Below are 16,886 nucleotides of genomic sequence, written 5' to 3'. Positions count from 1 at the left end.
TTGCCCTTTATTCTGTTTCTCAATTTTAAGTATGTTTTTGGCCCACAACATATTGTTGAATTCTGGTTTTTAATTTACTGAGTTATCTGTTTCCAATTTATTGATGAATTAATTCCATGTTATTCAATTATGGTTACTATGTATTTCCCTCCATCCTATTCCCCCTACCCACATTTATTCTTTTCTTTCTCTCCTTTTACACACACACTCTCTCTCTCTCTCAAAAATTCTGTTTTGTTTCTGTTACCTATCTTCTCCAATTTACATTCCCTTGTATTATGTATCTTTTTTCTTATTCCTCTCTCCTCTGTACAAAAACTGATTGTTTATGCTGCTCTTCTTTGAATCAGTTCTGATGAGAGCAAGGTTCAGAAAGTACTCATCTCTCCATCTCCTCATATACTGTAAAAACTTTTCTTTTTTGCATCTCTTTTATTTGTGATAATTTGTCTCAATCTACTTCTCTTACCCCTAATCCAGGTGCATCCCCCTTTAAATCCCTTTACTTTTTTTTTTTTTTTTTTATAAATTGTATCCTCATAAGTCAGTTCATACCCATGTTACTATCAATGTATACTCCTTCTGACTTAATGATAAAGTTCTTAGAAGTTACAAGTATCATATTCCCATGTAGAAGCATATTCAGTTTCACTTTATTGAGTTCCCTGTGATTAGTACTTATGCTTACTTTTTTAATCTTGTATTTGAAATGTAAATCTTTGATCCAGCTCTAATCTTTTTTTTTTCTTTTTTAATATCAGGAATGCTTGAGTCTTCTATTTCATTGAATATTCATTTTTTACTTGAAAATTTTCTCAATTTTGTTGGGTAGGTCATTCTTTGTTGTGATACTATTTCCTTTCCCCTTCAGAATAATATATTCCAAGTTCCAATCCTTTATGTAGAAGTTGCTAAATCTTATGTAAATTGTTTCTTTCTGGTTACTTGCAATATTTTCCCTTGACCTAAGATCGCTGGAATTTGGCTATAATATTCCTGAGAAATTGTTATTTGGGGATTATTTTCAGGAGATGATCAGTAGATACATTCCGTTTCTTTTTTACTACTTGGTTCTAGTATATCATGGTAGTTTTCTTTGATAATTCCTTGAAATGTGATGTCTTGGCTATTGTTTTATCTTGGTTTTCAGGTAGTCCAACAATTTTTAATTTATATTTCTATAATCTCTTTTCTAGATCAGATATTTTTCCAATGAGATATTTCACATTTTCATCTCTTCATTCATTTGAATTTTATTTTATTATTTCTGGATGTCATTAGCTTCTCCTTTCTCAATTCTAATTTTTAAAGAATTATTTTCTTCAGGGAGATTTTCTATCTCTTTTTTCATTTGTCTATTTCTATTTTTAATGTTACTTTCTTTAGTGTTTTTGTTACTGCTTTACCAAGCTACTGACATTCCTTTCATGATTTTCTTATATCACTCATTTCTTTTCCCAATTAGTGAGCTATTTCAAAGCTCACTAGTTCTTGCTCTTGTAACCAATTCACTTTCTTTGAAGCTTTGTAAGTGGCTATTTTGACTTCATTGTCTTTTTGAGTTTGTTGCTTTATTTTTTGCTGTCACCATAGTAGCTTTCTATGATCAACTTCTTTTAGTTGTTGGTTGAATATTGCCACATCCCTTCTTCTATCAGTTCTAACACAAATCACTTCCAAAATACTTCTTACTTTTGTTTTCTGGATTTCTTCACCTAAGTATTCTTAATATCTACAGTTATTCTACTGGTTTTTATCTATTATTCTGAATAGGGTATACAGATCTATCAACATATTCCAGAAATGAGCTTTGTAACTAATATTTTTGAAGCTAAATTTTAGCCACATTTTATTATATATTTAACCAAATTTTATTCATAACTCCTATATTTGTGTAGACATCTAAAGGTACAAATTTTATTGATAACTTCTTAAATATAAATTTATAATATATAAATTGTATAAATTATGAGCTCTCTCTTTACTTTTCATTTTCTTTTTATTTACCAGATACTCTGCTCTATCCATCATATTTTAAAGTCTTTTGCTCAGATTTGCAGGTCTTCAAGCAATATATTTTCCCTAGCCCCTACCAGAGGTGCTTTAGTATTGGTTAAGAGTTTTAGAATGTAGTACAGAAAGCCACAATTCATTTTCAGACACTATCTTATCTAATAGTCAACTTTCCAAATATGACTATTATAAAACACCTTTTTAAAATCTGTAATAATAATTCTACTAATTGCCCTGAAGGTCTTCTACTTCATGTCCATAATTTTGTAAGCCCTAGAAATGCTCTCTATGTTTATTTTTAAAATACAGTAATAAAGAATTCATGGTTGGCTAATTAAGATTTATACCTCAAATAAGAAGTCAAATATGACACATTCTTTTTTTCTCTGAGTAAATTCAGGTTAATTTGTTTATAGTCACACAGCTAAGAAATGTTAAGTATCTGAGGCCAGATTTAAACTCAGTTCCTACTGACTTCAGGGTTGGTATTCTATCCACTGCACCATCAAGCTGCCCTTAATTGTGACAGAGCATCAAGTGTGAAGATCACCAAATTTCATTCTTATGCTCTCTAGGTTTCAAGATATCTCCTGAGGTTTCTTTTAAAAAGAAAATGTTTGGGGGAAACTAGGTGGCTCAGTGGATATAGCACCAACCCTGAAGTCAGAAGGACCTGAGTTCAAATCGGATCTCAGATACTTAACACTTCCTAGCTGTGTGACCCTAGGCAAGTTACTTAACCCCAATTGCCTCAGAAAAGAAAAGAAAAAGAAAATGTTTCCATATGTATTCACTGCTTGGTTCTTTGTTGGCAAGGGTACATTTTATTCATTTACCTACCTGCTAACTGATCAGCAATTTAGCAGACGTTATTAACCATTAGCTCATCTGGATTTGAGTCTAGTCTCTTTCAATAGTCATTAAAGCTCAGAGACCCTCATTATGAACTAAAATCTTATAGACATTTGTTCTCAAAGTGATTTAAATAAAATTTCATTACAGGATAATGTTTTCCCAATTCATGCTGAGGCAAATGATTCCGATAATTGTTAAAAGACAAAAATTATGCTTCTTTACCAATAGAATGCTCAAATGATGACATGACTGCAGCATCTTCATGTCTCTTCTGCCAAATGACTAATGTATATTTAATCATTTTATCTAATGGATGTTACTGTGTAAGTTCCAACTACCCATTATGAAAGCTCTTCCTCTGACACAGCATAATTCCCTAATTTATTTCCTGACATTGAGATTAGAGTGAAGCAGTTCTGCCAAACAATTCTCCAGTGGATCATCAGTCTTTCCTATGAACAGATATAGGAAACATATTTCTAACACTGGAGATGGTAAGAATGTATAGAGAGGCAAAATGTATTTTAAGGTGTTAAAATCTCCAAACTAGATGTATAGCTAATGGACATTAATCACTGCTGACCCAGTTTGCTTAAAAATGCCTTATTCCTGTTTAGATGGAGCCTAGTAATGTGCTGCAAGCAAAAAAAGTTTTCAAACATTTACTGTTTAATCATCATTAATTACGTGGCTATTAAGTGTAGAACCTTCATGTTAGATACTGAGTGTGGAGTCAGATACATCTGTCCATATACAAAGATCCTTGCTTCAAGGGGATTACAATATGATATGGTAAAAATATAAATAAAACATTATGTTTAAGGCAGGCACCATAGGACTTTGGAAAGGGGAGCTAATGATGATAATAAAATGTAGGTATTTTACAAAGTATAATTTTGTTTGAAGAATCAGAAAAAACTGAATTAAAATGTTAACTCTGCTTATTTGCGTAGCAGAAAAAAATCACTTAAGCTCTATGAGGCTAATCTTAATTATTTATGAAATGAAAGTTTTGAATTAGAAATTAGAAGTTGATAAGCTATAGGATTCAGTTTGCTGATTCTGAGATTATATTATCAAAAAGTTTATGCATATGAGTCAGAAAACTTGGGTAAAGAATTCCAACTTTTGATAATTATGACCTATAAATTTGCATATGTCACAACTTCCTGGACCTCAATTTTTTCCTCTGTAAAATGAGAGGGTTGTAGCAGATGGCCTCTAAAATACCTTTTAATTCTTGACCTATGGTCCCTTCTAACATTATTAACATTTTCAGTGAAGATGATGTTACCCTTCTATTGTTGTTGTTTTTTTTAATCTAATTTCTCTACTAGCATGTTTGATATATGATAAGAGCCTAATGACTTGTGAAATGATAATTCATTTTGCAATTGTATCTTTAATGGTCATTTAATATTTTAATAGCAAAAAGTTTGATCAAAAAAGCCAACTCAAGAGAAATCAGTGTCCCTCAGACTTTTTGGATATATTACTGCAATGGCAGTGACCATACTCTGCAGAGCATATTCTGCCAGCCAGATGCATTTTTGGTTATGGCACAAAAGCAAGGGACAACTTGTGGATGTATTGAATATTCCCATGGTATCCCCATAAGGCAAAATGAATAAGGAAGGACCCAACTACATTCATAGACCCTGAGAAAGTTTATGGAAAAATGTGGTTTAAAATAACCCAGAATGAACAAATATTGAAGGGTTGTTATCACCGGAGAGGCTATTAACAGTGAGATCACTAGATCATTTGGTGATCACTTTTTTTTTTTTTTTTGGTCATAACAGTTCATGAAGCAGATAAAAATACGATATGGTCCTCAGTCCTGTGGAGGTCTACTCTTCTCCTAAAGTAATGGTAGTTAAGTGATGAAAAAGAAGGATGAGAGTATGCTTAGAGTATGCTTAATTTATCAACTTTGATTTGATCATTGGCAAGGTCAAGAATAGGCATACAGCTGAAGGAACTGATTCATATTAATCATGACTTTTTTGCTATAAAAGAAGCCAGCAAAGTACCATAATTTATGAGATGCAGCCAAAGCAGTTCTTATGGGAAATTTTATATCTCTAATACTTACTTGAATAAAATAAAGAGAAGATCAATGAACTGGGAATATAACTAGAAGATATGGAAAAGAACAAATTAAAAACTCCCAATTAAATACCAAATTTGAAATTCTGAAAATAAAAGAGATTATTAAAATTGAACGTAAGGAAACTATTGAACTAATAAACAAAATAAATAAACAAACAAAACAAAATAAACAAAAATAATAGTTGATTTTATGAAAAAACCAACAAAATAGATAAACCTTTGGTTAATTTTATTAGAAAAAGGAAAGAAAAAAATGCTAAGATCAAAAATGACAAAGGTGAATTTTCCAGCAACAAAGAGCAAATTGGAGCAATAATTAAATCATTTTGCTGAACTGTATGCCAATAAATCTGATAATCTAAGTAAAAAAAAATGAATACTTACAAAAATATAGACTGCCCAAATTAATAGAGGAGGAGTTACTTAAATAGTTCCATTTTAGAAGAAAAAATGAACAAAGTATTAATCAACTCCCTAAGGAAAAAATCTCCAGTAGACAGATTTATAAGTGAATTTTACCAAACATTTAAAAAACACTTAATTCCAATATTATGCAAATCATTTTGAAAAATAGGAAAAGGAATCCTACCAAATTCCTTTTTTGACACAGATGTGGTTCTGATAAAAAACAAACCAGACAGGGTCAAGGGAAAGAAAATTATAGACCAATTTCCCTAATGAATATTGATGCAAAAATCTTAAATAAAATATTAGCAAAGAGATTACAGCAAGTTATCACCAGGATGATACACCATGACAAAGTAGGATTCATACCAAGAATGAATGGTTGGATCAATATTAGGAAAACTAATAGCATAATAAACTATATGAATAACCCAAAGTAACAGAAATCATGTCATTAACTCAATAGATGCAGAAAAAGCATTGGACAAAATCTAACACCCATTCCTATTAAAAATTATAGACCATAAGAATAAATGGAGTTTTCTTTAAAATGATCAGTAGTATCTATCTAAAACCTTCAACAAGCATCATATGTAATGAGGATAAACTGGAACCATTACCAAAATGATCACTATCATGATTACTATTCTATATTGTAATGGAAATGTTAGCTTTAGCAATAGAAGAAAAAAAGAAATGAAAGGAATTCAAGTAGTTAATGAGGAAACCAAGTTATCACTCTTTGCAGATGATATGATGGTATACTTAGAGAATCCTAGAGAATCATCTTAAAAAAAACTACTAGAAACAACAATCTTAGCAAAGTTGCAGGGTACAAAATAAATCTACATAAATCATTAGCATTTCTATATGTTACCAACAAAGTCCAGCAGTAAGAGATACAAACAGAAATTTCACTTAAAATAATTGTAGATAATATAAAATATTTGGGAGTCTACCTGCCAAGAGAAAGTCAGGAACTATATGAATACAATTACAAAACACTTTCCACACAAATAAAGTCAGATCTAATTGAGTCCCTCAATTAGAAAAATATCAAGTGCTCATTGGTAGGCTGAGCTAACATAATAGAAATGACAATTCTAGCTAAATTAATCTTCTTATTCAGTGTCATAACAATGAAATTGCCAAGAAATTGCTTTACAAAGCTAAAAAATAATAATAACAAAGTTTACCTGGAAAAAAAAGAAAAGGTCAAGAATTTCAAGGGAATTAATGAAAAAATGCAAATGAAGGTGGCCTAGATGTACCAGACCTAAAACTATAATATAAAGTAGCGGTCATCAAAATCATTTGGGGCTGGTTAGAAAATCAATGGAATAACTTAGGTTGACATTACAAAATAGTATTGACTCTAGTATTTTAGTGTTTGATAAACCAAAAGGCCCCAGCTTCTGGGATAAGAACTCACTATTTAACAAAATTTGCTGGGAAAACCAGAAAACAGTATAGCAAAACTAGGCATTGACAACACTTAATACCCCATACCAATGTAAGGTTGAAATTAGAAGAACAAAGAATAATAGATCTCTCAAATCTCTGAAGAAAGAAGGAATTCATAGCTAAAGAACTGGAGTACATACTGAAATGCAAAAGGCATAATTTTGATTATATTAAATTTAAAAGTTTTCATGAAAAAAAATCAATGCAGACAAGATTATAAGAGAAAGAAAAATTAAGGGAAAATTTTTAGATTTAAGAGTTCTGAGAAAGGCCTCATTTATAAAATCTATAGAGAACTGACTCAAATTTATAAGAATTCAAGTCATTGTCCAATTGACAAATGGTGAAAGGACATGAGACAATTTCAGAGAAAGAAATTAAAACCATTTCCAGTCATGTGGAAAAATGTTCTAAATCATTATTGATCAGAGAAATGCAAATTAAAACAAGTCTGAGGTACCACTACATACCTGTCAGATTGGCTAAAATGACAGAAAAATATTATAAATATTGGAAGGAATGTGGGAAAGCTGGAGCACTAGTATATTGTTAGTGGAGTTGTGAACTGATCCAACATTTTTTGAGAGCTATTTAGAACTATACCCAAAAGAATATACAATTGTGCATGCCAGTTTGATCCAGCACTGTCTCTACTGGACCTGTGCCACAGAGAGATCATAAAAAAGGCAAAAGGACCTATGTGTGCAAAAATGTTTTGTGGCAAAGAACTGGAAACTGAGTGAATGACCAATTGGAGAATGGCTGAATAAGTTATGATATATGAATGTTATGGAATATTATTATTCTATAACAACCAACCAAAGAATGATTTCAGAAAGGCCTAGAGAGACTTACATTAATTGATGCTAAGTGAAATGAGCAGAACGAAAAGAACATTGTACAGAGCAACAAGATTATGCAATGATCAATTCTGTCTGAAGTGGCTCTTTTGAACAATAATTGATTTAGGCAAATTCCAATAAATTTGTGATGGAGAAGCCATCTGCATCTAGAAAGAGGACCATAAGAACTGATTGTGGGTCACAACATAATATTTTCCACCTTTTTCGTTATTGTTTACTTGCTTTCCCCCCTCATTCCACTCCCACCCCCCCAATCTGATTTTTCTTATACAGCATGATAAATGTGGAAATATGTATTAAAAATGTACATGTTTAATATATATTGATTTATTTGCTGTCTGGGGAATGAGTGGGGGGAAGAGAAGGAGAAATATTCGGAATACAAGGTATTGCAAAGGTGAATGTTGAAAACTGCTTTCGTATATATTCTGAGAATAAAAAGTTATTATTTAAAAAAAAAAAAGAAACCAGATAAATAGAAGAATCACCCAAAAATAGCTCAACAAAACAGAAAAAGAAAATGAAAGCATAAAATTAGTTAAAGAATTGTGGGAAAATGTTCACTTCCCAGTATAAAAAATAATATAAGAATAACTATTACACTCTTCCAACAATCTCTGGAATGAGAAGAAAGAAATGGGAGACATGGGGATTATACTGAGGAAGAAAGATGGAGAAATAAGAGAAAAATCAATATTGTATAATATAATTGCAGACTAAGATGGAAAATACATGATCACTAAGGAAGTGTTATGGAGGTAAAATAGAAAATCCTTGAGACTTAGTTTGTTTTGTGGTTTTGTATGTGTGTGTGTGTGTGTGTGTGTGTGTGTGTTTCTGAACCAGATAAAGAAAGATTCAATGCAATCACATGTGAAGGAAGGATTTAAAGGTAATGAGGAAATTGAGAAATTTTAGCATTAGGGGGGTTGGATGAAGAAAAGATGCAACAAGAAGGAAACAAGCAATTTCATTTATAGGGGCACAAATGTTAGATGGACTCTGTCTCTTCAGTATTTATTTATTTAAAAAATGTAAGGGGGAGGTGGACACAAAGAAATGATAAAAGCACAAGAAAAGAAGATAATGAGAAATAAACATTCAACATACCTGTTTGTGAATGTTTATGGGATAAATTCATTAATAATTTTTAAAAATGGATAGCAAAATATATTAGAAAGCAAAGTCTCCAATGTGTTATATAAAAGAAAGACTTGAAATGCAAAAAGATGTAATTAAAATTAAAATGTGTTATGTTTCAGCTGAGTTTTTTTTTAAAAAAACAGTGGTAGCAATTATGATTTTTAAAAAGGACACAATAAATATAGATATTACAAAAAGAAATAAGGAGGAAAACTTCATTAGGCTTCAAGGCACAACAGATAAGGAGTCAACATCAATTTCACAATAAACATCTTTAATGGCAGGGATACAAATACCAAAAGAATAAAGAATCCTTAGAAAGGATAAGTGAAATGGAAAAAGAAATAAGATAGCAAAACCACAGCAGTAGGAGGAATTTGATATATTTCTTTTGGAAACAGAAAAAATTAAACAAAAGATAAACATGAAAGGCCATATTTGTCTTTGTCTCACTTCCTTGGGCTATAATTCAAGTAGTGGCAAACTTTTCTTTTAAGTTGTCAGCAGAGAAAATGAATAAATTCATTTCACTCAAATTATTGCACATCTAATCCAACAAAAATTTTGTTTTGTGCCATTCATTAAACCCTATTAAAAGAAAGGGGGGGAAAGCATAACAGAGTTACCTTACATTGTAACAGAGTACTTTACAATTTACAGCTTATATAATTCTTTTCCAAACAAAGTCAGTGAAAAGTCATTATGGATTCTTTTAGTAGACAGCCAAACTTTATATGTCCACCTTCATTTATCACTTTAAATATAGTATGGAAAATTATTATCATATCTTTATAATAAGATTAGATTTTGAACTATAATCCTCCTATACATTATCATATGCATAATCAAGAGTTGTCTACATGAATGAAATCACTGAGCCTTTAAAGAGCTCATAAGCTAACAGTTTTTATAAAAAAAATTATAATTGGTGGTAAAATGCTCCAGCCGGCCCACAAGAGCCTATATAATAAAGTTCTATTCCTTTAAATCTGACTTTCATGTATAGTAATATTTTAAAGGAAAATAAAACCCCATATAGAGTACAAAGAAACCACCTTCCTCACATTTAACAGGAGGAATGAAAACTCCCCCAGATCCAAGTCTTTATGAGTTTAGAAATATGTCATTTACTAAGGGACTCTTCTTCATTTTGACCTTACAACTCAGTCACCTTTCACTCTCTTCCATGACTCTCGGAATTGGTTTGCCTACTTCCCTCTACATGATAATTACCTATTGCCTGTGGATGATAGCATCATAAATTTAAAACTAGAAGGGATCTTGGAGGCCAGGATGTTCAACCTATTATTTCACAGATGAGAAAATAGAAGCTTTGAAAGTTTATGGCATTTGCTAGTCACACAGCTAAAAAATTACTGACATATATACAGTGTGGTGGGTGGAGCAATGAGTCTACAGTCAGGAAAACTAATCTTTCTGAATTTAATTCTGGCCTCTGAAATTTACTGGCTGTTAATCCCGGGTAAACCAGTTAAGCCCATTTGCCTCAGTTTCCTCATCTACAAATTGAGTGGGACAAAAAAATGACAAAGCATCCCAATATCTCTGCCAAGAAAACATGAAATGGGATCATAAAGAGTCAAATGGAACTGAAAATGACTGAATAAAAACAATAAAGTGTCTGAGGTAAAATATGAACCTAGGTCTACCTTAATCTAAGTGCATTTCTCTGGTTACCATGCTGTATTGCTGAAGACATGGGTTATCCTCTTACTAGTCTCAGAGGTTTTCTCTTATTTATTCAGTATCCTAGAATTTCATAGTAGGGAAGTCCTTCAGAAATCACTAAATCTAATGTGTATCTGAAAATAGTCCTTTCATTCCCTTAGTCCTTGAATTAAATGGATGATTTTTATATAATTTTTAAAGCATTTATGAAAGTTTGTGTTTGTTTTTTTTTTTTATCTTTCCTAAATTTCCTTTCATCTGCAATATCCCCCTCCTGCTCCTCTCTCTTCTTCTTCCTTTTTACTCCTTCACTCCTTCACTTTTCCCCCTCCAGCCTCCCCACCTATATATAATACGTTTTGATTTGGTTTCTTGGTAATGGACATTTATATTTCAAAAGAAAAGAAGCTATGTCTTTGGCCACTTTTTCTCTCAAAGTCTAGGACAACAGTGGGGATTTGAGGGTGAAAAGAAAGACAGTTTGGAAGATGAAGGGCTGTGGTGCCCAGATTGGTACTGTAAGGGACTACTTTGAGGAGAAGCCTCAGAGAATTTTTCTCCCTTCCTCAATATCAATTGCAAGGTCTGCCTCCTCGAAATGACTCTGGAGTGGTGCACAGTTTCTGAGAGAACTAGTGAGGTAAGAAAGGCACTTTATATGCTGGAAAAGCAGAAATATGGGAAGGAAAAGAAGGGAGAAAAAGGAAATTTCATACTGAGGAAGTCAGGAAAGAGAAAGAAGTCCCAAACTGAAGAGAGGGAAATCCCAAAGTAGAATAGCTTTTGTGCCCACTGCCTGGATGACAGTTATTTTGAAAGGAACAGAAGGTAGACCAGATTTTATATTTGAGTGGCAGTTTATACCAAGAAAACCTCTAGGAAATTATGGGATATGGTATTTATCCATTCAATATTTTTAATTGAATGTCTATTTATAAGTCAAGGATATATAGTATCAGTTTACTATTGACCAAAACAATCAATGAAAAATATAACAAAGTTCTATTTATTCATATATCAAGGAAATGATTCCACCATCCAAAAGGCTATATGAAAGAAAGCCTGACATAACAGAAAAAAGTATTAAAATACTTCTCCTAGATATACAATACAAAAAATTATCTTTTTAAAAAATGAGTAAAGATAAATACACATCTTTCTACAGGAATATTAAAAATAGCATTTAAAATACATTGACCACTATACTTATTTTTTTTTTCACTCCTGCATCCCATGTATAGAATAGGTGCTCATTAAACAGATGTTGTTGAAGAATAGCTCCTGTTCCATGTTGATTACAAAAAAGTTCTCCTTTTTTTAAAAATGAAACTAAGCTACCCTCATCTGTATTCATAAAGAAATATATCTGAATTGTGTATCCTTTTCATTTTTTTAAAATCAGGAATTTAAAATGATTACAACATGTCTATGAGTAATAAACAGTTTTTCTTTAATAATTCTTAATAATTCATAATAATTGCAAATATTGTTTCTGATTATTTTTAACATTTTAACTGTCATGATTACATCAAAAGAAAGCTAAAGCATATTTTGTTTGTAAAACAATTTTTAACATCCAAGAAGTTTTTAATAAATTATTTTGACTCTTGAACTATGCAGATACATGTATATATAGTAATATATATGTATCTATACATATATATGCATTTATGTGTGTACACACACATATATAATGGTGTGTTTGTATTTACAGAGAGTTCTTTGATATTTTGAAATATTTGAAATATTCTTTCTTTTACCCAAAGAAAAGCCCAATTATGCAAAAAATAGCATTCAATAGCATGAGGTAGCACAGATAGCTAAATTTAGAGTTAAAAAAAAAAAAAAAAAAACCTGAGTTCAGCTCTGTTATTTCCTACCACTATAATGTTGAACAAGCTATTTGTCTTTTTTAGGCCTCAGTTTTCTCATCTGTAAAATGGGAAGGAGGAGGAACAAAATAACTCCAAACTCCAAATCTATGCTTTTATTCTAAATTTCTTCTGTCAACAATAAAATCTGGATAGAAATTTCCTATATCAAATCTTTGGAATCAGAGAGATTGTACTTAAATTATCAGCATACAGACGCAACTGATTTAAAATACATCATCTAGGATTATAATATTAATTGATTAATAAGAGTTCTGTTTTCCAAAGGTGGTACAAGAAATGGAGATTTAATGTTATTCTTATGCAAAAAAAAGAATAGGGATGATATTGAATGGGATACTTAAATCTGGTCACATTCAATTAACTCTGAAAGTACATGGAATTCAACTCTTCCAAGAAATTCATCCCACACTGTTGTATATCTAGCAAAGTATTGTGTTTGTAATCAATGAATTGTTTTTTGTCCAACACTATTACCCCATTTGGAGTTTTCTCGGCAAAGACGGAGGAATGGTTCTCTGGCTTATTACACAGATGAAGAAATCCAGGCAAACTAGGTTAAGTAGCTTGCCCAGTGTTACACATTTAGTAATTGTCTGAGATCGCATTTGAACTTATATCTTCTTGACTATTGGCCCAGTGCTGTAACTACTGTTAAGCTTAGCTGTCCCATTATAAGCTCAAATAAGTTGAAATACCAATTTCTGACATTTAACCTTTGAATATATGCTTCTTCATGAAGAAAGCTGGGAAAATCATATTTCTACCTATTTCATAGGTTTCCTGTTTGGCCCAAATGAGAAAATCTATAAGTGATGATTTAGCTAGTTGGCATGGTAAATAGACTCCTGGGCTTTTTTTCTGATTTCAAATGTAGCCTCACTTGCTCACTCACTTACTACCTATGTGACCCAGACAAGTATTTCTCTTATTTGTCTCAATTTCTTCATCTGTAAAATAAAGTAGAGAAAGAAATGGCAAATTGCTCTAGTATCTCTGCCAAAAAACGCTAAATGGGACCACAGAATCAGATACAACTGACATGACTAAACAAAACCAAACTGATTTTGCAAACTTTAAAGAACTGTATAAATACCAATTGATATTTTGTTTGTTCTCAGTCTCTTAGAAGCCTGTCAGGAAAAATAAAACAAAATGAATGTTTCTATGCAGAAACAATAAAAAGGCTAAATATCAATTGAAAATAATTGTTTATTCTGTGCTCTTTTAGACATGTCTGAGATTTCTGTATCTCCTTCTATTACCTAGAGGTTAATCAAACAGTATCTGTAGCAAAGGAATGAAAAGAGTGTACAAGTATACATAAGGAGAATCATTAGAGTGGAAGAACTGGATTCACAGTTGTATAATCTTAGGTTATCTCAGCTGAAATTGACTTCCTAAGTTGTTTAGAACAGGACTTTTTAAACTTTTCCCACTCATGAGCCCTTTTGCCCAAGAACTTTTTTACATGAACCCAAGTATATAAAATAGGTATACAAATTAAACATTTACTGATAATAAATCACAATTTCACAACCCCCTCATTCAGTTACATGATCTCATTTGAGGTTGTGATGCATAGTTTAAGAAACTTTAGTTTAGAACAAGTCCATGAACTATCCTTGGCAAAAGATTCCTCACCTACTGAATGAAAATGTTGTAATAGATGATATTGGCTTCTTCCAGATTTAAATCTTTTGCTTCCATGATTAATAAGTAACTTCATCTGAAAGGTACTGGCAGGTAGCCTAATATACATTAAACCTTGGACTAAAAGGGAGCTCAGAAGCCATATACTCCAACCTCCTACCTAATGCAAGAATCTTCTCTACAAATTTTTGGCTATATAGTCCTTTGCTTTTCATCTTCATATAAACTAGTGTTTATCCAGTTCACTAGTCTCTGATTGAACATTTTCAATAATAGACAACTCATATTTCATTTTATTTTAGGGTAGTTCTAGTTATGAAAGAAAATATAAATTTGAGGAGTGGAAGAAGTGATCCAAATTTGTGATTTTATCTGAAATGTATAGCCTTCAAGGACTGCATGCAGGCATTGAGAGTTTGGGTAAGTTGTCCATGGATGCAGACTTTTTGGCAGAAGCAGAATGTACATCCAGACCTGCCCAATGCCTCAACAAGATTGCTAAATTCTATATTATGCTACTTCTTCCAAGTCTTCTTCCTTGCAAGTCCCCCTAGCCTAGTTCTATCGAAGGGCAGAGAATCAGTCTAAAACCTCTGACAGATGACAGTCCACCAAATATTTTAAGATAGCTGCTGTGAGGTTTTCCCTAAATCTTTTCCCGCCTACTAAATATTCCCATTGACTTCAACTATTTCTTGTATGGATAAGTTTCCTGTCTGACCTCCTTGAGAAAAAGACAAATAAATACTTAGGAAATCTGAAAGTAGATTCTGCCAATGAACTCTAAAATTCAGGCTCCTCAAGATTATTATTCTCCTGTTGCCACTGCCTGGCTTCTAGGAGATGTTCCTGAAGAAAACTCCTGGCCTACCTAAAGCAAAAAACCATCATTATTAATTCAACCAAACCTGGGTTTTAAGGGGAAGAAAAGGGGAGAAAACCATATGCGGCAACTCATACTCAACTTGTAAATTTATAAAGGTATAGAGATTTTCTTCATCTGTGTAGGCCAACTGTAAGAATATTTATCCTTGCTTTTTGAGTCATCTCTCTTTCTGAAGCCATAGCTTAGCATACTCCCTAAGCAGGTTATTCCTTGTGAATTAATATCTCTAAACTAGTGGTAATATATTTGGGTTTTGATCACTATGATTTTTAAGCCATGAATATGCTTCCTTCTTTCAGTGCTCTAAAGTCCTTTTGAAACCTCCCCCAGTGGATTTTGACTCTTAAAATGAAGGCCTTTACTAATTCACTTCAGAGCATTTTTTTTTTTTTTTTAATGGGTTGGCTGGTTCCAGTTAGATAATTGCTTCTTTTACTTCTCTGTAGTTTCATTATCATGATTTGTGCCTCCCTTCTACTAGGGTGTGGTCCATCTTCTACATTCTGTTTTATAAACCCATTATATTCCAAATCATTCAATAGACACTAATAGAACAACTTATTTCCACCCACAATTAAAAAAAAAAAAAAAAAAAAAAAAAAAAAAAAAGCAAAACTTGTTTCATCCAATAGGTCCATTCTATCAATGGTAATCTCAAAACCTGATGTTAAATACACTATTTCAGATGTGTTAAAAGAGGGTAGACTACGAGTCCATCCTGCCCCTTCTATATATAGTTTAATTCAGTTTTGTCATAATGTTGCCTCATATGGGTATTTTAGTAAAATTAAATCTTATATATCTTTCCCAGGAAAATGTGACTTAAACCATTTTTCAGGATTTGGAATTTAAGTATGGAGCCTCATATTTATCCTTCCTAAATTTTATCTTGTTTTTGCCCATCCTTCAAATCTGCAAAAGTTACCCAACCCATTTATCAGAAGAGTAGGAGAAAAACACTTACTCGGTACCATGACTGTGAGTCACGCACGGCCACCTCCACCTGAATGAGTCTAGCCTGAGGAGAGGTGGGGCCTTCCGTGCCACATTAACCACAGTTCCCTCTCAGACTCTATATTCCTGTTGCTCTGCAGGCGTCCGGGGCTACTCCTAACAGCAACTGCCACCCTGCCTTGGACAGATTCAGGTCATCTGGCTCTGCTAAATTAAAAAAAACAAAACAAAAAAAAAAAAAAAAAAACGGCAGGAGCATCTGCGCAGACGCCCTCTGACTAGGCGCCCCCCTCTTTTCAGGTGCTACTAGGAAAAAACCCCGCCCTTCAGTGGGTTGTGAGTCTAGGATGGATAATAAAGCTACTGTGGGCAGTGAATTTACTATGGTCGGTAGCTTTTCTCTCTTTTTGCGCTCCTCCCCTCTTCATCTCCGCAATAGTTTTCTCACGGCGCCCTAGTCTCACATAGTCATCTTCCCTTGCTGAGCTCTCTTATTTGCATCCTCCGGTACTGGGCGGTGGCCGCCAAGGTCGCAGTGATTGCTGCTTAGACGATCTCTTGTCTCCATGGTCCTTAAAGGAGGTCTGAGGATGCTGGTGCAGGGAATAACAATCTCCTTTGTACTACATTCACCACCACATCTAAGGGGAACTGCTTTTCGCCAAGCAGGACTAGATTAGCCTTCTCTGTTAGAATCTAAGTTTCTAGAAATTTGAGAGGATGTCGTACCTACCAAGCCTTATTAACTAGGCGCTGAATAAATGTTTAGAGAGTTAATGGAGGGTAAAAACGTATCGCCAGAGCGAGGCAGGGGGAAGCGGAACGAGGTAGGGCAAACTTAGTGAAACCCCCTTGAATTTAACATATTTTGCATTTAAGGTTGTAACGGCAGCCCCGTTGAGACCTGTTGCTTACTGTAGTGAAAAGAACTTTACATGAAAAGAACTTGACGTTCGA

The 16,886-nt window shown here is 32.8% G+C and overlaps 1 protein-coding gene across 2 annotated transcripts in view; it reads right to left on the bottom strand.

Moving 5' to 3' along the window:
• The window catches only part of LOC100932957 (sodium channel protein type 9 subunit alpha-like), a 148,288-nt gene extending 131,919 nt beyond the window's left edge, over positions 1–16,369 (bottom strand). For both annotated transcript variants that reach the window (XM_031960528.1, XM_031960532.1), the window contains exon 1: positions 15,940–16,369. The gene's annotated coding sequence lies outside the window, so the exon portion shown is untranslated. The remainder of the gene's footprint in view (positions 1–15,939) is intronic.
• Between the last annotated feature and the right edge of the window lie 517 nt (positions 16,370–16,886).

This window comes from Sarcophilus harrisii, chromosome 3 (genome assembly GCF_902635505.1).
Source record: "Sarcophilus harrisii chromosome 3, mSarHar1.11, whole genome shotgun sequence".
Lineage (NCBI taxonomy): Eukaryota > Metazoa > Chordata > Mammalia > Dasyuromorphia > Dasyuridae > Sarcophilus > Sarcophilus harrisii.
This window is presented reverse-complemented; position numbering and strand designations above follow the sequence as displayed.